This window comes from Crocuta crocuta, unplaced genomic scaffold (genome assembly GCF_008692635.1).
Source record: "Crocuta crocuta isolate KB4526 unplaced genomic scaffold, BGI_CrCroc_1.0 scaffold64, whole genome shotgun sequence".
NCBI lineage: Eukaryota > Metazoa > Chordata > Mammalia > Carnivora > Hyaenidae > Crocuta > Crocuta crocuta.
In genome coordinates, this window is record NW_027530640.1 from 6,446,312 (window position 1) to 6,472,313 (window position 26,002).

The window sequence follows — 26,002 nt, forward strand, 5'->3', positions numbered from 1 at the left end:
AGGAAGGCTAAGACCCTGGGAAGGGTGGCTGCCATGCTGCTGGGTGTCCCCTGCACCCAACATATGAGCACAGTGATGTGAGGCAGTGCTGCTGGAGCCCATACATCCAAGTAGGCAGGGCAGCTGGTAGAGCATCTTATTTTTTAAAAATTTTTAATGTTTGTTCATTTTGAGAGAGAGAGAGAGAGAGAGAGAGAGAGAGAGAGAGAGAGAGATAGTGCATGAGCAGGGGAGGAGCAGAAATAGAAAGAGCCACAGAATATGAAGAAGGCTCCAGGCTCCAAGCTGTCAGTAAAGAGCCTGATGCAGGGTTCAAACTCACAAACTGTGAGATCATGACCTGAGCTGAAGTCAGACGCTTAACCGAATGTACCACCCAGATGCCCCTCCTAGAGCATCTTATTGCTGGAAGGGTTCACTTAGGCTAATGGCTAGGCAAGCGCCCCCAAACGACATTCCACTGCATTAGAGGAGCCTGGAAAATTAGATGATTGCCATGGAGCATTAATGGCAGCAAGCAGAAGTTGAAAATAAAAAAAGGGAAATCAAAATAGAAATAATTAAAACACAATTCAGATTTTGTGGCCACAGAAGCCTTTGTTTTTAAGTTTTAACAAAATCTTCAGAATACTCAGTGAGAAAGAATGGCCCCTGAGGTCAACACTGAACCTTTGGCCACAACTCTGATCCCAGGAGATTAAAATGTCTGAGAGAAAAAGAACCTTCTTTTTCTTGTTTTTGGTTAAGCCTGCTTTTCATCATTCTAGATTTGAAAGGAAAGAAATCAGTTATCAATAGATTAGCTGCTTGATTCAATAATTCATTTAAATTCTTCCAGCCTTGGCAAGCTAAGAAATATTGACTTTTTCTTGAATCATAATAAACTAGAAGGTCAAAATATCTCTGAGCAGTAAAAGTGTGGATCCTAAGCAGGCACGTGAATCTCCTTTATCCACTTGGCTGATGTTTGCATGTCACAGTGGAGGCTCGGCGGCATTCATCAGCTCCAGCGCACATCTTTCTGTCAAGGTTGACAGGCGTAGGGGAGCTGAGGGTGCTTGGCAGTGGGAGGCCCTGGGCTGGAGGCCCTCTACCCACCGTGTTGATAGCTGCTTTGCCACAGAGTATGTTTGATTAGCATGATTCTCCTGGGTGGCTGCAAATGGGTTACCCTGGAAAACGCTGGAAGCTACTAGAAGAAACTAATACGGCTCTAAAAATACCAGCCTTTGTTTCTTTCCCAAGACGGCCAGGGCACAAAGCATTGCCGTTGCAACACCGTTTTAATAAACTTCCTCGTGTGATAGGAAGGGCAACCACTAATTGCCCCAGTTTGAAGCACAGCCAATGTTTCTAAGTGGCCTCTCAGTTCCTGCTTGAGGGCATTTGCCCTGGTTCTGCTGCTCCCCCCAGACTGTGCTCACTTTCCAGCTAACTCAGCTCCAACTACTCACCCCTGGGGTCCCTTGCCTCTCTGAGATGCTCCCTGACAGTGCAAGCCTGAGCACACCTCCTCTGGATTCCCTTCTCGAGAATGTCTGTGCCACCGTGTGGATGAGAGAGGCCCTACAAGGATGGGGCCTTTGTCCTCACACAGCCCTGGACACCTGGGCTTTAAGAAACACAGTAGTTTTATTTTTATATTTTAAATGTTTATTTATTTTTGAAATAGAGTGTGAGCAGGAGAGGGGCAGAGAGAGAAGGAGACAAAGGATGTGGAACAGACTCTGCACTGACAGCAGACAGCCCAGTCTGATGTGGGGCTCGAATTCATGAGCCGTGAGATCACGACCTGAGCTGAAGTCGGATACTCAACCAGCGGAGCCACCCAGGTGCCCCAGAAACAAAGTAGTTTTCAGAGGTGACCTCCTTAACTCTGACTTGGTGCCACTACTCAAACCTCAGGTTAGAGGCTGAGATAGGGAGGGTAGTGGGGGCCCTATGTTCCTGTGGAGGGTCCTTTTGGGGGATGCATCTCCTCTTGCCTCCTCCAGGAGGGCAGGAGGGAAAGTGGAAGGATGGAGGCATCAAGGGTAGACAAAGGTTCATGGAGGTGAGCCTTGTGGGGTAAAGGAGACTAGAATCTGAGACTTCAGAGACCACCTAATTCAGCCTAGGCAGTTAAAGCAAAGCCAGTTTGCAGTGGATGGCAGGGCAGAGAGTGGGGACAGAACCCCCTCCACCAGATCCTCTCTCCCCTGAAACACCCACAGGCTCAGAGCACAGTGAGCACCTCTTGAGCATCAGCAGTGGACACTGTGCCTCCAGTGCCCGTGTATGAGGTGCGACCGAGGCCTCCCCGACAGGCTGTGCTCTGAAGAGTCAGTGTTAAGAAAACACTTGTGCCAACCTGTGCTCACTGAGGTTGTCAAGAACACTCAGATTCTCTCTGACATGGAAATGGGCCGTTGGCAAATATTTGATTTCTAATTATTTGCAATTAAGGCAGAAATAGCTGTACAGTCATGCATCTGCCTTTCCCAGTCTCTGGCCAGCAGCCCCCTCAATGAGCTGGGAATGCCCTGCACAAGGCAGGGCCTGGAATCCCATCCTCAGCTAAGGAAATGCAGACCAAGTGGTGGGTTCCTCACTAAACAAGTCCCTCGTCACCGCTTCTTCCTTGTTATTAAAAGAGAATGAATTCCCCAGTCCTAGCAGGACTATGATAAAACAGTAATGGGAAAGGTAACCAAGTGAGACCGCCAGCAACTGCCTACAGTATTTATGAGGACGACCATGATGCATGAAAAAGATATAATGTGCTTAATTTATAGTCATAAAGAAAGTCATTTACCCAGGTTAGAAACTGATCATCTTACCAAATAAGCTGTTTTTCAACACTAATTAAATTTACCGAACATAGTTAGAAATGGGAACTGTTACATGAAAGTTACGGCAGCAGAGAAATCAGACCATTTGTACCAGTTGGTGCTAGAGACCCCCTCTGTAACTCAGATCAGCAGGGTCCATTTGAACTCAAAGACCTGGGACTGCCATCACCCCCAGCGAAGGTTTAGTTGTGCAGCTTAGGGACAGTGGAAGCCAAGACTGCAGGACCCCGGCCCAGAGATCAGACAGAGGAGGTGGGTCCTTCCACATTCACCTGTTGCAGGGGGTCCCTCCCTTGTCTACTCACCACTGACCACCCCACATGGCACCAAAAATTCAGTGATTTTGTTTCCAAACTCTCACTCACTCTCTGTAACTGGCTTTCTGGCATGAAGTACATCAGTGAGTGCTTCCCTCTCAGGGATGGTGCCCAGTGGCATGTGAGGGGAAAGAAACTAGTTTTGTACTTTGGGATGCTAACTGCCTCAGGCAAGATCATCCAGGGCAGCACTTCTGTCTCAGACCTTGTCCCCGAGGGTGCCTTCTCCATTCTGTTGTCTTAGGAGGTCCCCACCCCTCGTCCAGCAAGGGAATAGGGCTGAAATCCTCATTCCCTTATCCCATCCTGCCATAAAGTCACAGGGAAATGATAGCTTGGCTCTTGGGTAGCCACCCACTCTGTAGGGCCAAAGTAGGCCAAGAAGGGTGAGATGTGGCTACAGAAGGCATGTACAGTGCCAAAACCCAGCTGCCCTGCACGGACAGCCTCGCTGCTGTCTGCTATGAGCTCAGCCTGACACAGCAGTCTCCGGCTTCTGCAGACAAAGGTCCATGTATAGGAACTGAATTCCACCTGTCAGCAGACATAGCCCTTCACAGATGGATTATATGCTTTCTTTTCTTTTCTTTTTAAAAAATATTTATTTTGAGAGCTAGAAGAGAGTCAGCATGCAAGCAGGGGAGGGGCAGAAAGAGAGGGAGAGAGAAAATCCCAAGCAGGCTCCACACAGTCAGTGCAGAGCCTGATGTGGGGCTTGATCCCCCAAATCAAGAGATCATAACCTGAGCCGAAATCAAGAGTCAGATGCTTAACTGACTGTGCCACCCAGATGACCCTAAATGCTTTGTTTTCTGAGCGTCAATACCTCACCAAGGAGCTGCAGCCCATGGCCTGGGTCATGGTCAAGTTTTATAAGGACCTAAGGCTGAGAACTTGCCTTTGGGAGAGTGCTGTGTATACAGAGGTGTGCAGCTATACAGGGTGTGCTATCCAGGAGCTGTAGTTAATGGTCCCAGGACACACCCCCATCCCAAGAAAATTTACACTATCAGACATACCCAAGGTGGTCAGAAGACAGAGTGTCTGGTGAATTTTGACTCCTTCATTGAAGAAAATGCACAAGTGCCGTGTACATGGCTGCAGAACTTGGGGCTGTGTGAGACCCAGCAGAGTCCCAGCTCCCCCAGTCAGTGTGGTTTCTATGCCCCACATGGGTGGGAACACGGAGTGCTTCAGGAGTGCATGCCTGCCAGCTCTCCAGCCATAATAGTTCTGGAGCACCTCCTATGTGTCAGACCCTATACTAGGTGTGGGGATACAAAGTGTCTGGGACACTGTCCTCAGGGCAGTACACTGCAGTGTAGGGAGACACACAAGAGTGTGAACAGGCAAACGACAAACAAATGTGGGCTGTAGCAAATACTAGCAAGGAAATAAGGCGCCGCACTAGGCCAATGCCACTGGAGTCAGAGGAGCCTTGTTAAGGATATGGGATTTGACCTGAGACCTGAAAGTGAGGGGGCAGAGCCCTGGGTCCAGGGACAGGGAAGAGACTGGGGACCCTGGAACTCAGCAAGCACAGCAAGGGGCTGACAGGAAGAAGCCTGGTTCACAAAGCCCTGCCCTGAGACAAACTTTGCCAGGCAGACCCAGTATGCAGGCAGCTGTGACTGCAGGTGTAAAGTTGCCACCTTGCCCACTTGTATCCTTGCAAAAGTGGGGTGACTCTAGCTCTCTGGAAGGGTTTGTCAGCCCCTGAGTAATGGGTGTTGGACAGAGGCCTAATTGCCCTGATGTTCAGCACCTGAGCTCTACTCTTGGCTGAAAGGGGCCCATCCTCAAACACTCCCACTGGCCAGCCAGAAGACTCTTCACACTTTCTAGAACTCTCCTGGCTCTCACCATGGACCACCTTGATGGGAAACAACATGTCCTCGGGTGCTCTGGGTGCTGGGACTACGTCAGGTCCATCTCTGCCCTGAAAAGTCTCACTCCTACTCAAGTGATGGGAAGAGAATCTGTAGTTCTCCCTGGAAAGATGTGCATTTCCAGTACCTGGCTGGAGAGGGCAATGTGTGCAGAAACTACTACTGACTGAGGTGTGCCCTGCCTCACACTTAGAGCACGTGATCTCATCTAGTTCTCCGTTAGTCTTATGAAAGTCCTATGAAATAGACACACAGGCTTCATCCTGAATGTATGTGTGCATAGATACATGCCCATGCTACAGATGAGGAAATACAAGTCATGGAGTGACTTGCCTATGGTCAGACAACAAATAGGCTGTAGGGAGCAGAGCCTAGATTTCAATGAGTCTCACTCCAGACCATGAGATAATCCGCTTAGCTGGGGACATGGAATTCCGGCCAGGGGGGTGTACACGTCCATAGTCTGAGCTTCTCCAATAGCAGGACACCTCCACACATCAGCATGCCTGGCCACGGGTATGTGCTGCTCACACACCAAGAGTGTGTGGCTCAGAGGCCCATGTAACACCTTCTCTAAGGGCTGGATGTTGACGGTGCTATAGGAGGAAGCCCAGCCTGGTCTCTATCACAGGCCCAGACCCACTCCTTGTCACGCATGGACCCCTGGCCAGTGGCCCCACCCCTCCATCTGGATGCCTGTGGCTTTAGCACCTTCCTGCCCCCTTTTTTCTGGAAACTGTTCAGGTGGCCGCTGGGCAGATGTGATTGATTTCTTCTCAGTGACCCCAGAGCAGAGCCTAATCTGAGACAATCGTGTGCCTCTTAAAAGCAGAGTTTTGACTAGCTCTGAAAGATGTGACCAAATTTTCTAGGTCCCAACACTTAACAGAAATATCTGTTTATCCATTGCCCATGACGCCAAAGTCATGGAACAAGAGGCCTAGAAAGAAGACCTTCAACCTTCAGTAGGCCCCCAGTTCTGGCCAAGGAATCTGTATCTAACCCACCACTGGTTGCTACCTACTATCCAATGTTTCCGGTAGGGCCTTCAGAGGGGGTTATTTCCAATCACAGAGGAACACTGTGCCAAACCACACTTTCCAAAAACTTAAAAACGTGCCTCTCATGAGACTATAAAGTGAGCGCAAGCTGATCATCTATGAGAGGACTGCAGGGGTGAGAAGCTGGTTCAGGGGAGAAATGGTTGGGGTATGTGAGTGCTGGGCTGAGTGGGCCAGGTGAGGCACACAGCTGGTGAATGACACACGGGACAAGAAGACACAACTCTGGGGGCCATTTTTTTCCACCAGAAGCAACAGCCCGCATCGGTACTGGGCACAAATCTATGAGTTAGCAGCTAACTGCATAGTAAGGGCCTTGAGATAGCAGTGCCTAGTGAGAAAAACAGAGTTGCAACCTCTCGCCCAGAGTGTAAACAACCCTTGGGTGAGCCTGTATGACCTGGGAGGACATGTCATCTGCCCTTTGCCTTATTCCCAAGTTTTGGGGGCTTCCCCCCAGTACCATGGAGCACCTACAGTGACAGATGTCATTTGAAAAGGCTGCCATGGAGTTTCACCCTTCCCCCCTACCCTAGGTGTCTCCTGTCCTTGGAGCCCCCAGGCTCACAGAGAGACCCCAGAAGGGAGGACAGAGAGCCCCCAGCCACTGAGCTCAGCTGTGCTGACAGAGCCGAGAACTCTCACGTGGGAAGGGCACCTGGTGGAGCAGAGCAGGGTGAGCTGGGGCAGGCGTGCGTCACCAGATGCAGGGTCACCCCTGTTCCTACCTTTGTCAGCCATGTGACCCCTGCCAAGTTCCCAACCTACTTTTCCCTCTAATTATTTTAAGTTTATTTATTTTTACTTTTGAGAGACAGAGCATGAGCAGAGGAGGAACACAGAGAGAGGGAGACACGGAATCCAAAGCAGGCTCCAGGCTCTGAGCTGTCAGCACAGAGCCCGACGCTGGTCTTGAATGCACAAACTGTGAGATCATGACCTGAGCTGAAGTTGGACGCTTAACTGACTGAGCCGCCCATGCGCCGTGTCTAATTTAAAAAAGATGATAATAATGGTTTGCTGCTTACGGGACTGCTTTGAGAACTAACTGATATAATTCACGTAGAGCTTGGCACATAATAAGTGCTGAATTCAAACACACAGAGTTAGTGACAGCATGAACAGGACCGAAAGCTATGAAGCCATTTGATTTTACTGATGCAAGTGGACACAGTGTGGGCTAGTGACAGTCTTCAGGAGGCCTGTCTTAATGAAAAGGGGAGATTATTTTCACTGAAATATAAGTTGTACTGACTGGCTTTAAGAGGCAGACTCGAAATAGCAAGCTTCAGAATATCTCAAGGACATGCTTCTCTTTGCAATTTTGCCCTGGGGATTTGCTTGTGCCATGTAAACTCTGCCCAGCCTCCAAGGTGAGGGAGCCTGAAATCACACACTCTCAGGGCATAGAACTGAATGGCAGCCCCAAACTCTGTGGGCTCCACTCAACACCTCCGGGTGTCTGACATGCCAGGTGAGCCTAGAGTTCAGTTTCAAAGGCAGCGCATGGCCCAGGGCCCACTAACCACGCCCAGGTCCTGGTGTGTCTCCTTTCCCTCTGGGAGCCCTTTGCGCTGTGATGCCACCTTGATCTCTACTTTGTGTGACAACAGTGAACTGGCTTGACTCACAAGTTTTAGAGCTTTCTCCCTGAGGCTTCCCAGAGGCATACGTCATCTAAGAGGGGCTCCCAGGCTGCTGGCCAGCACACAGCACGTCGCACAGTACAAGTGGGGACCCCCTCTCCTGCTCCTCTGGCTCCTCAGAACAGTGGGTCCTGGGGCAGGGCCCTCAGGAGATGGGTGTCACAGTCCTTTGGTGCTCCAGGGCCGGGGCCAGGGTTATCCCTCTGGTTTCAAGGCAAGAGCCAGGTTCTCCTTCTTAGGTTCAGAGTGCAGCACCAAGCCTGACACAGAGCAGCTGCAGGAGGTGCCCGGGAAAGACTGAATTTGATTAGGACACTGCAGACACCCAAAATCGCTGGCCAGAGATCAGAGTCCTCAGAAACCAATGGTTTTAAAGAAACAGACACAGTGTGCAGCAGGAAGAGGGGCCGCTGTGGAAAGCACAGGGTGGGCAAGTCTCCTTCCCATGTGAGCCTCAGTTTCCTCAACAGAAACAAGAGGGGCTTCTACAGAGATCTTGTAAGATGGGGAAAAACAACGTCGCACCTGTGAATTTAGGGATATGAAAGCCTGTGTCCTAACTTGCATGTCTTTGGCTCTAATAAAACCCTAAGAATCTCTTTTTCCTTTGTGCCTGTTTGCCCTATCAAGCTATCTCAACTGGCTTCTGAAGGGCTATTTCAGAGACCTTCTTAAAAAGAAAAGCTGCAAGAAAATGGGAACCACAGTAGGATTTTTGCCTTTGGGAGAGCTTCTTTTGCAAAATGGTTTTGTTTTAGAGCACTTCCTCCAAATATATTCCTGTCCCTAAGTTCCCGTTCTTTGCCTACAGCCTCTTCAGTTTGCATCTGTCTTATTCTCTGTCACCAGACCTCTCATTTTTCCTCCTGGTTCCAAGCTCTCCTGTCACTTTCTTTGGCTCCTCGGGGCTCCCTGCATCTTTGAGCTGAGGGGGCCAGATGTTGCCGCTCTCCACGGGTCTCCACTCTCTTGCTGCTACCTCATTATGTGGATTCTTTCCTGCTTCCCGCCAACTAATGATTCAAGGCCATGACACCATGGGCTGCTTCCAATTATTTCAAGGGTTATTGCAGAGACACTCAGCATGAGGCACCGTGGTGCTCCCCAACATTTATACTCCACACTTACGAGCACGAAGGGGATGCTACATTCTTCTAGGGCTCTTTACCTGCTGTACGAGAGCTGCCCCCAGGTCAACATCTTGCCTTGGTAGACCACTTATCACAGATGTGTGTCACAACTAAAGAGAATAGCATGTTCGTCTCCTTGATTATTCTGTTATTTTTTAAAAATGGAGCTCAATTAAAATATCTACTGTTTGCACAGAAAAAAATCAGTACTTTCTAATCAGAAGGGTGTCAATTTCTCAAAGATCTGCCCTTTTCTCTCAATAAGATTAGCAGCCATACTATCAAAACAAAGGTTAGTAACAATATCAAGTAGATAATATAATTTCTTCTCTTGTCAGCTCCCACCCTCTGGTTTGCCTGAGCCAATCAGCTGCTGAGGCCTTCGACAGGTGGGTGCAAGGGCTCATGGGAGGCTGGCTTTCCCAGCTGAATGGGTAGAGTGTCTGCTCCACCCTTGAGTCCAAGAGATCCCTACAACCTGTCTACTCCCACATGGAGAACCCTAGGGTTTGCCACCTACCCCTCACCAGGCACTATTCATGAGACCACTAGTGACTTAAGGTTCTTCAGTATGTGAACTTGAGCCCTGGTGAGCAGGCAGTGGGAAATAACCATTTACAGGAGGGGTCCAGCCTCCAAAAAGGAAAGAATGACGAGAACTATATCTTCCAGAGGAGGAGGATGACAACTCAATAGAGACAACATAGTACGAGAACTTCAGGAGACCTGAGCACAGCGCAGAGAGGGGTTTTCAAGAGAGCTATGACTTTTTTCAAGTTTATTTATTTATTTTGAGAAAGCATGTATGAGCAGGGTAGGGCAAAGAAAGAGGGAGAGAGAATCCCAAACAGGCTCCACATTGTCAGCACAGAGACCGATGCAGAGCTCAAACTCACCAACCATGAGATCATGACCTGAGCTGAAATCAAGAGTTGGACGCTTAACTGACTGAACCACCCAGGCATCCCAAGAGAGCTATGATTTTTGAGCCAAAAAGAAAATCAGAGGAATTAAAGGACAGAATAGTCATTACTGAGACTCAAATTAGTGGCCTCCATGGTCAAGGACATATCTCAAAGCCCAGTAGAAAAATAAAAATAGGGTGCCTGGGTAGCTCAGCAGATTAAGCCTCAGACTCTTGATTTTGGCTCAGGTCATGATTTCACGGTTCGCGGGTTTGAGCCCAGCAATGAACTCCCCATTGGCAGTGCAGAGGCTACTTGGGATTCTCTGTCTCCTTCTCTCTCTGCCCCTTCCCTCCTTGAGCTGGCCCTCCCTCTTTCAAAATAAATATTAAAAAAAAAAAAAAAGTCCTAAACTATAGTGATCATTCTAAATAAAAACTCTAAGGAAAAAGGAATAGATGAAAACTCCTTAAATATGGCATCTTAAATGGCCAACCACTGTTTCAGTTAAAATCAGGAGCCAGACAGGGAAACATGTCTTCACCATTTGTATTAAAAAAGGAAGTATAATAAGACCAGAAAATGAAATGATCAGTAAAAACTTGGAGAAGGCAATCAACAACTATCTCTTTTTGGTGAGTGTGTATCTATATACCTAGAAGACAAAAGAGATTCTAGTGACAGTATTAAAATTGCAAGAAAATTAGGATGAGGTGGTTGAACAGAGGATAAATATGGCAAAATCAATCATTTTTCTCTTCATTAGCAATAAATAATTAGAAACGGAAAAGGGAGAAATAGTCCACTCATAATATGGTAAAAACCATAACATATTTATGAATAAATTTAACAAGAAAGCCATAAGACCAATACGAAATGACCATAAAATCTTATTGAAGGTCATAAAATAAGATTTGAACAAATGCAAAGGCATTTCTTATTCTTGGGTGGAAAGACATTACCATAAATTTACAAATTTAATGCAATTCTTTTCGAATTGGATAAAATGATCATAAGAAGTTCATTTGGAAGAATAAGCGCCTCCAGATAACCAAGAAAAATAAAAAACAAAAGGGAGAGAAAGGATTGGTGCCTTAATCACCATTAGGACACAAAACCAGAACATCACCACTGCTATGATCAAATTGACAACACTGACCAAGGGAGAGACAAACCAATGACTGCAGATGGTTCGTGGGTTCAAGCCCTGTCTTGGGCTTTGCACTGACAGCATGGAGTTAGCGTGGGGTTCTTTCTCCCTCTCTTTCTGCCCCTCTCCTCTCTCTCTCTCTCCCTCTGAAGATAAACTTTAAAAAATGAAAAGATTCAGAAATAAATCCCACTGTCTATATATGAATATTTGGTGTATGACAGGAGTGTCCCCTGCACTGGGAACATGAGGGTCATTTATGTGATAAATGATGCTGAGGCAAGTAGCTCTCCATCTGAAGTAATATCACACTAAGACCCTATTTCACACCACATAAAAATCAAATTCAAATATTTAAATTATTTGTATTAAATAATGACTTGATATGAAAGAACACTTACACACTTTGTGGGCATCATAAGGATTGCAATACAATGAACAATTATGTACTCGTCGACCCATTTCAAGGAAAGGAACCATTTTCTCAGTTTTGAATTTCTCTGCATTGCTCTCATTTGTACTCAGAGGTCAACAATGCCGTCAATTTTGTGTTTATTATTGCTTTGCTCCTGCTTTGTCATTTGACCTCACTCTCTCCAATATATTGCTTGTTCTACATGTTTCTGAATTTTATATAAATGAATCATACTCTATCTATTTACCTGAAACATAATTCTTCTGCTCCTACACTGTGGGTCTTTACCCTTATCTTTGCATATGCCTGCAATTCATGCATTTTCCCTTACAGTGGCCACTGTATACATATACCATTATCCATCAAGATAGTCTAGTTAAGTTGTTTATTTCCTTTCCCTGTGTTCCTCTTTCACTCTTTGGTCTCCTTATTTCACCTTTCATTTCGTTTCTTCTACTCACACCACAATTAAATACCCTTCATATAAAGAAACTTTAGAACATATAAACTCCAAGCACTCCTTTCCTGACCTAAATACATGACAAGAGCACCTTACTTCTACCTTTATTTCGTATCATTTCTTTCTCTGCCTCAAATTTTCATAGTTATGTGTGTCTAAAATATCCATGGGATCCTCATTTTAGAGAATTATTCATGCTGTGTAATTAATTCTATGTTTACTGATTTTTTTCCCCCCTTGATTCAATCACATTTTCTTCCTCTGCTCTTGGGCTTCCTCTGTTGTTAAGATGTCAGCTGACAGCCTTTTCAGTCTGGTGTAGGCAATTTTAGGATCTCTTTGGTTTCCTGTAGCTTCTCTGTGATGTAAATATGCACGTTTCTCTGAGTTTATTCTACTGGTAATTCACTGGATTTCCTGGAAGTGAGGATTCTTGTCTTTCATCAGTTTGTGATATGTCACAGACATCTACCTTTAAAGATGATCTCTGCTCCACTGCTCCTCTCCTTTTTCCTTTTCTTTGGGTATTCTGATTAGATATGTGTTACAAGTTCTCTTTCTGTGTCAATCTCTCCTCTCTTGTTCACACTTCCCATGTGGAGATTTCCTGTGCTGCATGGTGAGAAATTTTTCCAAATTCACCTTCCAGCTCCTGAATTTCCTCTTCAGCTTTTTCTAATCTGCTCTTACACTTTCCCACTGAGTCCTTAAGTTAAATTTTTATTTCTAAAGATCCTATTTAGTCCTGCACAGAGGTGACTGGTCATCTGTTTAACCTCTTGATTTTTTAACACTTTCAATCTTTAAAAAAATTAACCAGGGGTGCCTGAGTGGCTTAGTCGGTTAAGCGTCCGACTTTCGCTTAGGTCATGATCTCGCGGTTCGTGGGTTCGAGCTCCGCGTCGGGCTCTGTGCTGACTGCCAGCTCAGAGCCTGGAGCCTGTTTCAGAGTCTGTGTCTCCCTCTCTCTCTCTGACCCTCCCCTGCTTCACGCTGTCTCTCTCCCTCTCTCCTAGAAATAAATAAAAAAAAATATTAAAAAAAATATTAACCAGACATATTTTATAGTCTGTGCCCTTTTGTTCTTGATGTTGATTCCTCCTGGTGCTTTAGCCCATGATGTTAAAAAAAATTTTTTTTTAATGAGCTCCCATTTCTTGAAGGTTTATCTGTGGAAGTTTTTGAGGCATGGTTTGAAGATGGGCTCATGGTGATTGTGCCAGGTACTCAAGGACTACATCATTCTGGGTTAAAGTAAATTTATGCTTGAGACCTTTCAGGTGCTTTTCATCTGGACTATAATTCCATGTAGAGATCAGCACGTGACTATGCATTATCAGGCACTATCACAAGCTCTATCCCCTTGCTACTTTCTAATCTCGTGCCAAGACTGGAGACAAGCACATATTCTTGCAATTTCTTGGACAGGGTGGGTTTCTTTCTCATTCACCCTTCCACTTAGATGTAATCCTTTGGTTTCCCACATGTATATGTGGGGTAGGGAAAATTTTCTAAGTATGTCCCTGTTGGAAGTTTCCTGGGATTTGTCCTTGGTACCAACTTATGTGAGGTGTGCAGATGAAAGCTAAAATTCACCCACATGGGCAAAACCCCTCAAGGTAAAGCCAGCTGCATGGCTACTTGACCTCTCTGGGTTCCTGATTCCACTTGGTTTTGCAGCTCTGAGTTATTCTTATTTTCTCATCAGCACATCAGTGCTTCAAAGGATTTAACAAATATTTATCTGCCATATTGCCAGAGGCAAAAGTCAGATTATAACTTTTAAGAATAGAATGCAATAGTTAAACACTTTGAGATAAATACAAAGATATTATGTTCAACACACCACCATTTGGCACTTTGCAGAGGAGATGAGAACGGCTTCTGTGGCAGAAGACACCCAGGAAAGGTTGGGGTCACTGAAGATAGCCTATTTTAATTTTCTTAAGTCCACCTGCATGTTTAAAGCAAATTTATTTATTTATTTACTTATTTATTTTAATATAGTTTATTGTCAAGTTGGTTTCCATATAACACCCACAGTTTATCCCAACAAGTGCCCTCCTCCATGTCCATCACCCATTTTCCCCTCTTCCCCACCTCCATCAACACTCAGCTTGTTCTCAGTATTTAAGAGTCTCTTGTGGTTTGCCTCCCTCCCTGTCCATAACTATTTTCCCCCTTCCTCTCCCCTATGGTCCACTGTTAAGTTTCTCCTGTTCCACATGAGTGAAAACATATAGTATCTGTCTTTCTCTGCCTGGCTTATTTCACTTAGCATAACACCCTCGAGTTCCATCCACGTTGCTACAAATGGCCAGATTTCATTCTTTCTCATTGCCACGTAGTATTCCATCGTATAGATAAACCACACTGTTTAAAGCAAATTTAAACTCTTCCATCAGGAGGAACTTAAATAATGAATAGAAGTCTATTACAAGGTACTGTGGAGAATAAAAGGACACAGGTATCACCAATAACCTGTACCCCTGTCTTCTATAGTGAAATCCTGAGTAGGAGTCTCTCAGTACTTACCATAACATACAGATGTTCCTGGTGACAAATACAATGTCAGTGACTGATTCCTTTTGGATCACTTCTTCTTTTAAAAAAATTTTTAATGTTTATTTATTTTTAAGAGCAAGAAAGACAGAGTGTGAGCACAAGAGGGGAAGAGACAGGGAGAGAGGGAGACTCAGAATCTCAGGTTCTAGGCTCCAAGCCGTCAACACAGAGCCTGACGCGGGGCTCAAACTCATGAAATGTGTGATCATGACCTTCGCTGAAGTTGATGCTTAACCAACTGAGCTGGGGCACCTGGGTGGCTTAGTTTGTTAAGCGTCTGACTTCGGCTCAGGTCATGATCTCACAGTTTGTGGGTTCGAGCCCCGTGTCGGGCTCTGTGCTGACACCTAGATCAGAGCCTGGAGCCTGTTTCAGATTCTGTATCTCCCTCTCTCTCTGACCTTTCCCTGCTCACACTGTCTCTCTCTCTCTCAGAAATAAATAAAAACATTTAAAAAAAAAATTTAACCAACTGAGCCACCCAGGCACCCCTCTGACCACTTGTGATAAAAGAAATACACAAGACTGAGCTGAGTTTGAAATATCTTCTAAGTAAGCAATGCGTTCCTTCAGGCGGGCCCAGCACAATGTGGGTCTCTGGCCTAAAATGCCATTTGTTCTCTAGTTCATATTGACTGGAACCAGCTTGTTTTTGACTGGTCCTGTTCTCCTGAGGCAGTAGCATACAGAAAGCAGGCTTTAGTTGCTAGTTCTACCTAAAGCCTGGGCAGAAATCATTTAGTATTAAGTACTAGCTCAATGTTATTTATAAGTGGCAGAGTCACACAGTATTAGAAATCAAAATATCCTTCTAAGCAGGTCATATTAACCAAGACGAAAATTTTTTTTCATTCGTGACATAAAGCACACTTACCATCTCAACTCTAAACATGCCAATGACTTTTCATTTTTTATTCCAAGGAAAGTAAACTCTAAAGACAGTTTAGTTTCAGAAATTCACCGTTCAGAGGAAGGCAGCAGAGTACAGTGGTAACAAAGCTGGGGTCAGGCCCTCCCAAGGAAAGGGACCAGAAAAATGTGGCCTAGTGGGTTCTGATAGGCATCTCATCTGGGTACATACAATTCCTATGTCTCTTCTCTGAGAGTTTCTGGGAGCAGCAAAACTCTAGGAGTAAAGAGCACATTTAACTCTAAAGTCTTGGTTTCTAAATGCAATTCACCACTGAAAGGAACTTCTTTAAAGAAATGGTTTGTGCCAGGGAACAGGCAGGGAAAATATAAGAAGGGCCCCAAATATCTTCTTGAGCCAGAAAGTAAGGAAGCACGTAAAAATTCATGGGACATCCAAAAGACCCAGACACCAGTTTGACGAAGCTCTCACCGGCCAAATCTATAACATTCTGACCTAAAAATGAATGATGATAGTAACAGATAATATCCTATTGAATAAACAGAAATTTACAAACCCACACTGATTTCTAAAAAGCGAGAGAATGTGGAAGAGAGAAAATTCTTTTTTATAGAATTTCAATTAATAAATGTAGAAGAAATGATGGAATTAGAAAATTTCATTCAGGCAAACAAAATCAGTAAATGCTAAAGCTAGTGGGTGAAAGGGGATTAACAAGATATTTACAATTTCAAAATATCTCATTACAAAGCATTTAGTATTTTTAAAGGAAAACAGAGCAACTGTACAGTGGAGAAAGCTGGGAAATTTTACCTCATTCAAGGGATCAAAGTTAACATTAGCACTGATGGGACAAGCTGTCATCAGTTCCTACTTAATGGGATACAGGGGAAGAGCTCAGGCTATCATCAGCTATATTCTTGCCTCAAATTCATAACCTCAAAGTAGTCCTGAGGAAACATCAGACAAAACCAAATTGAGGGACATTATTAAAATGACTGGTCTATAATCTTAAAGATTTTTTTTTTAATGTTTATTTTTGAGAGAGACACACAGAGTGTGGGGGGGGGGCGGGGTGCAGAGAGAGAGGGAGAAACAGAATCCAAAGCAGGCTCCAGGCTCTGAGCTGTCAGCACAGAGCCTGACATGGGGCTCAAACCCATGAACCATGAGATCATGACCTGAGCCAAAGCCAGATGCTTAACTGACTGAGCCACCAAGGTACATCTGGTGTATAACCTTTAAAAACGTTAAGGATATGAAGAACAGGGAAGGACTGAAGCAAGCAGACTGAGAAGAGATAACAACTACGTGTTATGGGTGATCTGAATTCCCTTCCTAAAAAATATGATTAGGACCATAGGCAAAATCGAGTGTACCCTTTGGGTGAATATAGGAGAATTCTTTGCACTGTTCCTGCAATTTTCCAGTAATATGGGATATAGTGGGGAAAAATAGGGCATGTGAAATTTCATAGACTGAATTCTACTTCTGTCTAGGATACAGACATTTGCAGAAGATTGTTATTCTCATTATAACAATAAGAAAACACCCAATAAACTAAAATTCATGGAGCAATAAAGAAGGAACATATGTTAAAGCGAACTAAACTCAAGCAGAACATGTCTTCTATAAAACTGAAATACATAATATCTGAAATAAAGGATTTACTAAACAAACTTTATTAAGAATAAGTTGCATGGGGCGCCTGGGTGGCTCAGTCGGTTAAGCATCCGACTTCAGCTCACGTCGTGATCTCACGGTTCGTCGTGGGTTCAAGCCCCACGTAGGACTCTGTGCTGACAGCTAGCTCAGAGCCTGGAGCCTGTTTCAGATTCTGTATCTCCCTCTCTCTCTGACCCTCCCCTGCTCATGCTGTCTCTCTCTCTCTCTCTCTCTCTCTCAGAAATAAATAAAACATTAAAAAAATTAAAAAAAAAGAATAAGTTGAATGGACACAGTGGAAAATAGGATGAATTAATTAAGATAAGTCAATAACAGAAAAGCCTGGATTGAGGCACAGAGACAAAAATATTCAACAGATCATTAGAGAACTGTGGAAATAGGACTAAAACACATGTTAAATGGAATTTTACAAGGAGAAGAGAGAATAAAGTGGAAGGAATATTTGAAAAGATACTGATTAAAGATCTATAAAACTTAAAGACATCAAGCCAATATTCAAGAAGGTAAGTGAACCCCAAGTAAAATAAACACAAAGAAAACCACAAAGGCAAATCGCCAAACTACTAAAAATTAAAGATAGCAAGAAAATGTAACAAGTAGCCAGAGGAAAAAAAGATACATCACCTTCAAGAAAACAACAACAACAATGATGTTTCACTTCTCATCAGAAATAATGGAATTCAAAAGGCAATGAACTAAGCTTTTAGTTCAAGAAGAAAGAAGAAAGAAAAAAGAATACCAAAGAGAACTAGGAGGAAGAAAAATAAATGTAAGGGAAAAAAACCCCACAATAGAAAACTTTCCCACCAGTAGTATTTGAGTATTCTGTCCCCCCCATCTTTGTTAACACTTGCTATGATCAGTCTTAAATTTTAGCCATTTGAATAGGTTGTAATCTATTCCAATAGATTGTAATAGTATATCATTGTGTTCTTGACTGACATTTCACAATGACTAATAAGATTGAACATCTTTTAATGTGTCTATTTCCCATCCATAGTATTTATTTATCCAAGGGCAATAAAAGCCTATAACCAAAAATGACATAAAGACAAAACATTCCTAGAAGCTTTATTCTTAATGGTCCTCAAATGGAAACAAACTTCATTTGTATCAGCAGGAATGACTATGTACACGGTGACATAGTCATCTAATGAAATACTACTCAGCAATAAAAAGGAAGAAACTAATTTACCAATGATGTGGAGAAGACTCTGAAAAATTATGTTGAGTGAAAGAAACCAGAAACACAAGATTCTTTCTGTATAGTTCCACTTAAATGAAGTCCAGACTCTGAACAAATCTATCCTTGGTGGTCAGAATCCAAACACTGATGCCCTCTGTATGGAAACATTGGCTGGAAAGGGATCTGAGATTACTTCACAGGATGAGAAAATGTCTCATGTCTTGAGTTGAGTGATGGTGCAAACATTTGTCAAAATCATTCACACAGAGCTAGGCATTTCATTGCATGTAAATTATACTTCAATTTAAAAAAATATCCATAGTCAGATTGTACTTTTTTTCCAAGACAACACTTGAGATTAAATTATCACAAGTAGAGATTTAAGAAATCTTTGGGGTGGCTGGGTGGCTCAGTCAGTTAAGCATCCAATTTTGGCTCAGGTCATGATCTCACTGTGGGTTTAAATCCCATGTCAGGCTTTGTGCTGACAGCTTAGAGCCTGGAACCTGCTTTGGACTGTGTGTCTCCCTTTCTCTCTCTGCCCCTCCCCTGCTCATGCTGTCTCTCTCTCAAAAATAAATAAAAATGTTTAAAAAATTTTAAAAAAGAGCAAAATCTTCACATTGCATCCAAATCTCACTCAGTAATCCAGGACTTTTCACCCATTCCTGTTGGATAGAGGGGCCGTGGTCCACTCCAGGCCGTGGGAGGATGCGGGGGTGGGGGTGCTCAGACAGGGCTGCTGTGCAAATTCCTCAGTAGAAATGTATGACTGCAAGTGACAGTACTCCCACAGCAGCAGGAAGTCGACAGGAGCCTGGCAGTCACCCAGAGCTGCTCTCACCGCAGAGCGGCCCGGGCTGCCTGTGGTGCCAGCACGGCATACAGAGCCGGCTTCACGGGTGTGTGACTGGTGCGGTAACGCAGGCCTCTGCACTTGGATGGACCCTGTGCTTGGCATTAAACGCTCTGAGGTTGCTGTCTTGAAGTACTGAACAATTACGGCAGAATTTGTGTTCTGTAAGAAAAGGCCAGAGGGATGGTGGAGGACATGTGTGAGGCCTGGGGCCCCAGCACGTGTGTGTGCTCCTCGCCTCCGCAGGATGGCTCTCTGCCGCTGACTCCTCAGGCCTGGCGCCCTGGGTGGCCTTCCTCTAAGTACCTTCTGTTGTTGTCCTCCACCTGTGGTGGGGGAGGGGTCATGGTGGGGGAGGGGTCCGCATTGTGTCTTTGCCCTCAACCTCTGGGCACGGCCTGGATCGGGGTGTGGGCAGGGTATTGTTTGGACGCACGCCACCAGGCATCTCAGGGGGGCCACGATGGCGGCTGTTCCTGCCCCAGGCTGACAACGCCACGGTACCAACAGTGGGGGCCTCAGGGCTCACCTTCAACTAAGGTTCTGAACAGCCTCTGAGGCGGAGGTTGTGAGCCCTTGGGGGAGGCAAGTGGGGTGGTGAGGTGAAGCTGGGGCCCCACAGTTCCTTTCTGCAGTGTGCCCTACAATTTCTGTCATCAGTCCTGGACTCCCCTGCCTGCTCTCTGTGCACTTCCTCTTGCACGACACAGGCCTAGGATGCATGCAGGTGTCTAGTCTGTTTGCTGAGCTCTTCACCTGCTTTCTTGGTGTACAATGTATGAGATGGTCATGACCCTGAGTCTCAGTGACACTGGTGAGTTGGCCCCGGAAGTGGGGTCATTTCTGACACCTTGGGCACTCTCTTCAGAAGTGGTTCCTAAATGCTGTTCTTGGGAGAATCACAAAGGAGCCTCTCTTGTCATCTTGGATGACTGCTCACAGGACACAGAGCTAGGTAGAAAGGGGCAGGAAAATGGGGTGGGCATTATTCTTCATTCATTCATTCATTCATTCATTCATTCATTCATTCTGTATTGAGCATGACTGTGTGCCAAGCCCTCTTCCATATACTAGAGATATAGCAGTGACCAAAACATAAAAAAAAAAAATCACTGTTCTTATTGAACTTCAATCTGAAAGGAGATGACAGACAGGAAGTCAGACAGGAAGAAAAAGAGAAGCAGGAAAGGGGACAAGGAGTGAAGGGTGAGGGGTTATTTGGATAAGGTGGTCAGGGAAGCCCTCCTGGAGGAGTTGGCCTTTCAGCAGAGACTTGTATGGAATGAGGGAACAAGTCAGAGAGGCTCTGAGGACAGACCAAGTGCCAAGCCCCTGAGGCAGGATGAATTTGGTGTTTTCAGGGAAGAGCAGGAAGGGGGCGCTGAAGAAGAGGCTGGGGTGGGGCGGAGCAGGCAGGGCATATGGGGAGCTCTGACTGCACCCTATTGCGCTGACAATACGGTGATATGGTATGATTTTTTTTAAAGTTTGTTCGTTTGTTTATTTATTTATTTATTTACTTTGAGAGAGATAGAGAATGAGTGAGCGAGCATGAAAGCAACCATGTTGGGGAGGGGCAGAGAGAGAGGGAGAATCCCAAGCAGGCTCTACACCATCAGCAAGGAGCCGGATGGGGGCTCGAACTCATGAAACCAGGAGATTGTGACTGGAGCCAAAACCAAGAATAACACGCTTAACCGAATGAGCTACCCAGGCACCCCCAGTGTGATTTCTGTTTGTAAGATGGCAGTGGCTGCTGGGTGGGAGACTGACTGGGACGATGGCACAAGGAAGGGGAGGGGACCAGTTCAGGAGATGACTGGGCTTAGTGAAGCAAGAGATGCCGGGGGCCTGGGCAGGTGGCTTATGAGCTATTTCAGGCAGGGCTGCTAATCCAGGGATGGTGCTGTGAGCCAAAGACAGGGGTCAAGAATGGCGGTGTGGGTAAAGAAATGGGCAGAAGATATGAACAGACACTTCTCCAAAGAGGACATCCAGATGGTCAACAGACACATGAAACGATGCTCAGCATCCCTCCTCATCAGGGAAATACAAATCAAAACCACACTGAGATACCACCTCATGCCAGTCAGAGTGGCTAAAATGAACAAATCAGAGAACTCTAGATGCTGGCTAGGATGTGGAGAAATGGGCACGCTCCCACACTGTTGTTGGGAATGTAAACGGGTGCAGCCCCTCTGGAAAACAGTGTGGAGGTTCCTCAGGAAACTAACACTAGAACTCCCCTATGACCCAGCAATAGCACTGCTAGGAATTTACCCAAGGGATACAGAATTGCTGATGCATAGGGGCACATGGACCCAAATGTTCATAGCAGCACTCTCCACAATAGCTAAAACATGGAAAGAGCCTAAGTGTCCATCAACAGATGAATGGATCAAGAAGATGTGGTTTATCTATACCATGGAATACTACATGGCAATGAGAAACAATGAAATCTGGCCATGTGTAGCAACATGGATGGACCTTGAGGGTGTTATGCTGAGCAAAATAAGTCAGGCAGAGAAGGACAAATACCATATGTTTGCATGTATAGGAGGATTAGGAGGAACTTAACGGAGGACTGTCGGGGAGAAGAAGGGGGGAAATGGTGGGGGAAAGGGAGAGAGGCAAACCATGAGAGACTCTTGAATGCTGAGAACTGAGGACTGATGGATGTGGGGGGGAGGGGGGTTGGGCATGGAGGAAGGCACTTGTGGGGATAAGCATTGAGCGTTATGTGGAAACTAATTTGACAATAAACTATTTGTAAAAAAAAAAAAGAAGGAAAAAAATAAAATTACATTAAAAAAAAAAAGGAATGGCGGTGTGGGCTTTTGCCTGAATAACCAGGTGGTTCTCCCTGAAGATGGGAGAGAAGTGGATGAGTAGGTTTGGGCATAAAATCATGAATGTGTTGCAACTACAGCAGAATGGAGAGGGCTATTAAGTGTCCCGGGGGAGAAAATCCAGGGGTTTTGTGAGCCTGCAGCTTTGGTGTGGGGGGGAGGCAGGGACTCGAGATTCTAACATCACAGGACTGGATGACATCACCCCAGGCATGGCCGGGATAAAGAAGAAAAGAGTGTTTTACTCTAAATAAGCTATTCTTAGGCAATTCTGCAGTGTGAAGATTTTTGAAATAGGACAATCCCACTTCTGCATTAGAAACTTTGTGTTTAATTTGAAAATGATGTATGTAATTAGGACTTTCAGCCTAACCTTAAAAGACACTCTTGCCGAACATTTTATTTTTCCTTCAGGTGCCTCCAGTTGTCACAGCTCAGACAGAGCACCCAAGCTCCTGGGGCCGGAGGTTACGGTTCTAATGAACAAGGTCTTCCGTCTCCGGCTCTGAGAGCACGGGGCTGGAGGAACAGAGAACAGTGAGGAGACGCACCCGCTCCCCACAGCCTTCGCTCCGGGTTTGAAGTTTCCTTTGTACGGTTGCTGCTCAGGGACAATGGAGAAGAAGGGAAAGGTACCCCGGTATTTCCATCACAACAGGTTGAAGCTGGCACACCGGCTTTGTTCTCAGACTGAACAAATTAACGGGCATCTTGTTTCCTGGTCGGCGCCTCCGATTCCTATGTGACTACTCAGCACCGCTCACCTTGATGGAGGCAGCAGCCCGAATGTGCATTCGTTTACATCAGTGGAAACTGCGGTTCCAAACCCATCCAGGCGGTGCCTCCGGCTGTCCTGTTTGCATTGCAGGAGCTGAAGCATGAAGATCTTCCTTCCTGGGGGGAGACCTCTCCCCCCACCCCCGTCTTGCTACCTCAGTTATCTCTACACCCATGCCAAGGCCCTGTGCACAGTGCTCCGGGCAGAGGACACGTTCCACACATCTGTCCTGGGACTTGGGAGGCAGGGGCGCTGCCCCATTCTGCTACCACGCAAGGAACAGAGCCCGTGCCACATGCAAATAGGAGTTTGCTGGAAAGGGTGGTGATGGTGGGGACAGGGTTAGGTGAAAGGAGAGACCGTATGGGGACAGAATGCGGATATGGGTGTGGGGCAAGGGCAATGGCAGAGTGGTGAAGTCAAGTTGACTGTGGTGACTGCACCGTGAAAGAGTGATGGCGGTGGCTTGTGGTGGTGAGGGAGGGGGTGGCGGAGGGGGATTTAAGGGGTTAGAGACACACCCCATTTTCCTCCCCTCTGAGAATGAGGCCACCCTAATGAGTTCTGACGGAGACCACGCGTGTCCTGCAAAGAGCAGGAAGAAGACAGATGTGACTGACCATAAACCTCTCACAGTACAACACTGAATATGGACAGAAAGCCTGGGTGTCCACAGGCTGGCCCCACAGGGCACACAGCTCAGAGGCTAACACTGAGGGTGCAGGTGAAGAACAGCGCTGTGGCTCCACTTCTAACCAGCTCATTGCGCTGGGCACAGGACCTGCCTGGGGGGCCAGGAGGGCTTGCCATGGGGCAATGTCTGACGTTGTCTGACAGCATGAGAAAGAACGCCCTGTCCCCTGTTTCAGCGGGGACCTGAGTCAAGCAGCAGCCCTGGGGCAGGTGGCACCCCTGAACTTTTGTAGTAAAAAGTCACCGCAGAGGGATTCCTTGACATGACTTCCAGTGGCGACCCGGGGCAGTGCAGGAGGGCATGTTCATATTATCATGTCAGAATGATGAAAACACTCTCCTGGGACTGGGTGATGCTTCAGAAAGTTTAGTGAGAATCGAGGAATACACAGCCTGACGTGAACAGGGGAAGAGAAGACAGGGAACAAAACGCAGTATTTTTATCCGACACATTAGACAAAAGGAAATGGCACATTTTGATGAGTTTTCTCAGCAGGCACTTGGGTTAGTCTATTTAGAACATCCAGAGCACCCTTGGTTTGCGGGCCCTTGTGGACTCCCTGTTGGCGATGCTGACATACTACTAATGATAGGCGACGGTGGCCTGTGAAGGGTACTACTGTGCATCACAGGCCAGATGGAGATGGACTGCACAGGGAAGCTGGCAGTGACCACTCTCTCACCACTGACCATTTGGGCACAGAGCTGACTACGGAGCAGTCCCATAACTGGGCTCACTTCTAAACACCACAGAAAGGAAAGAACACGTTAGAGTCTAAGAATCTTGATCTCAACGGCTGGAAAATGGAAGAATAGACTTTGCCTTGAGACCCAAAGAGGGGAATACAAGCACGAATCAACACAAACCACCTAGCTGGCTCTGCTCACGTGGGTCCAGGAAAATGCTAGCTCTGTCCTCTCTTCCTGATAAAAAGATGATTTAGCTTTTTTAAAATTAAAAACAAATTTTAGTTTAATTGTAATTAGAACAAAATCTGTAAAAACAAAATGAAAGGTCTTTTATACAGCAAAGTTCAAAGTTTCTCACCTGTATCAAACTGTGTTGGAATTTTAGATCGTCGATTAACCTATTTCAAGAGAATATTGATATGAAAGGCCTACAGGTTCTCGTTTATTGAGCAGTTATTAAGCTCCAGACACTGTAAGTGCTTGATGTAGATTGTCTTCATGGGGCATGTTGTTACCAATTGTAAAATATACTTTACTATTTTGTTTCTAGCTTGTGCATCTTTTTAATATTAGGAGCTCATTGAAGGGAGTGCTTGGCTGGTTCAGTCAGTTAAGGGTCCAACTTCAGCTCAGGTCATGATCTTAAGGTTCGTGGGTTCAAGCCCCGCGTCGACCACTGTGTTGACAGCTCAGAGCCTGAAGCCTGCTTCAGATTCTGTGTCTCCCTCTCGCTCTGCCCCTCCCCTGCTTGTGCTCCATCTCTCTTTCTCTCAAAAATAAACAAACACTTAAAAAAAAAAAAGAGCTCATTGAAGTGACCAAAAAAACCAAGGTCTGTCCCAGAAGCTATTCTTAACCTTTTGGACGGCCTGTCCCAAAGTCGCCTTATAATTTAGCAGGAGGCCCCGAGCAAGGCATCTCAACTCTGGCACACTCCAGATAAGGCCCTTCCCAGGTGGCAAAGCCATTCAACAACCGGCCGGAGGTTTAACAACTGCTCACAGCAGGAGCTGTGCTGAGATATGAAGAAAGAGATAGAGGAGGAAATATTTTTGAATGGGTTCAGATTGTTCAGCAGAAAACCTGGAAAAGTAATCAGCAGACTCCTATAAGGAAAAATTTAAAGCCCAAATGACCTCCCCAGACCCTCGTGATACCTAAATCTCCACTGTTGGAGATTCATTTCTTTGAATAGCTTTTCTGGTGCGTCTCTGAAAAAGTCTACATCTGAACTTAAAAAAGAAGCATTAATGAACTAATCTGCTCACTGGATGATTCTGTGATCCTACTATGTGCTAATTCCTAAGTCCTGGAGATACAGGAGAGAACAAGACAGTCACAGGCTCTGCCCTCAAAACCTGTGGTCTGGCTCACAGCTGCCATATACAGCCATGCAGTTTGTATACTGTACAAGTCTAGTGGGGAATGGCATCCAGTCCACACTCTGCTTGCCCAGCTATGTTCCTTAGCAGCGGTCTGAATGTGCCTAGATGAAGGGGCATGATTCTCTCTGTACAGAGATGCCATCTATTTGCCAAGCCGAGAACCCACAAGGCTATGTTTGACCACCGGGTGCCATTATTCTGGTTGATACAAAGGCTGTGGAACTGGTAATGGTCCTGGGGAAATGGACCTAAACACACAGTCACAGGGCAAAGACTGTGTCACCAACACCTCCACAGCCTGCTGGTGGAGTGGCGATCTCCTCTTGGCCTGTGATCACACCCTGGCAGAGGCTGGGCCTCAAAGGGAAGACAGACACATAGAAGAGAGTCTGTGACTGAGACGCCTGCGTGGTTCAGTTAAGCATTTGACTTTGGCTCAGGTCATGATCTCGTGTCTGTGGGTTCAAGCCCCACATCGGGCTCTGTGCTGACAGCTTGGAACCAGGAGCCTGTTTCGGATTCCGTGCCTCCCTCTCTCTCTGCCCCTCCCCTGCTCGTGTTCTGTCTCTGTCTCTCTGTCTCTGTCTCTCGCAGAAAGTAAAAAAAAAAAAAAAAAAAAAAAAAAAAAAAAACAAGTTG

At 45.7% G+C, this 26,002-nt stretch overlaps 1 protein-coding gene across 2 annotated transcripts in view; it reads right to left on the reverse strand.

Moving 5' to 3' along the window:
- Positions 1-26,002, reverse strand: part of FSTL4 (follistatin like 4) — a 407,161-nt gene that overhangs the window by 201,362 nt on the left and 179,797 nt on the right. The window lies entirely within an intron of this gene.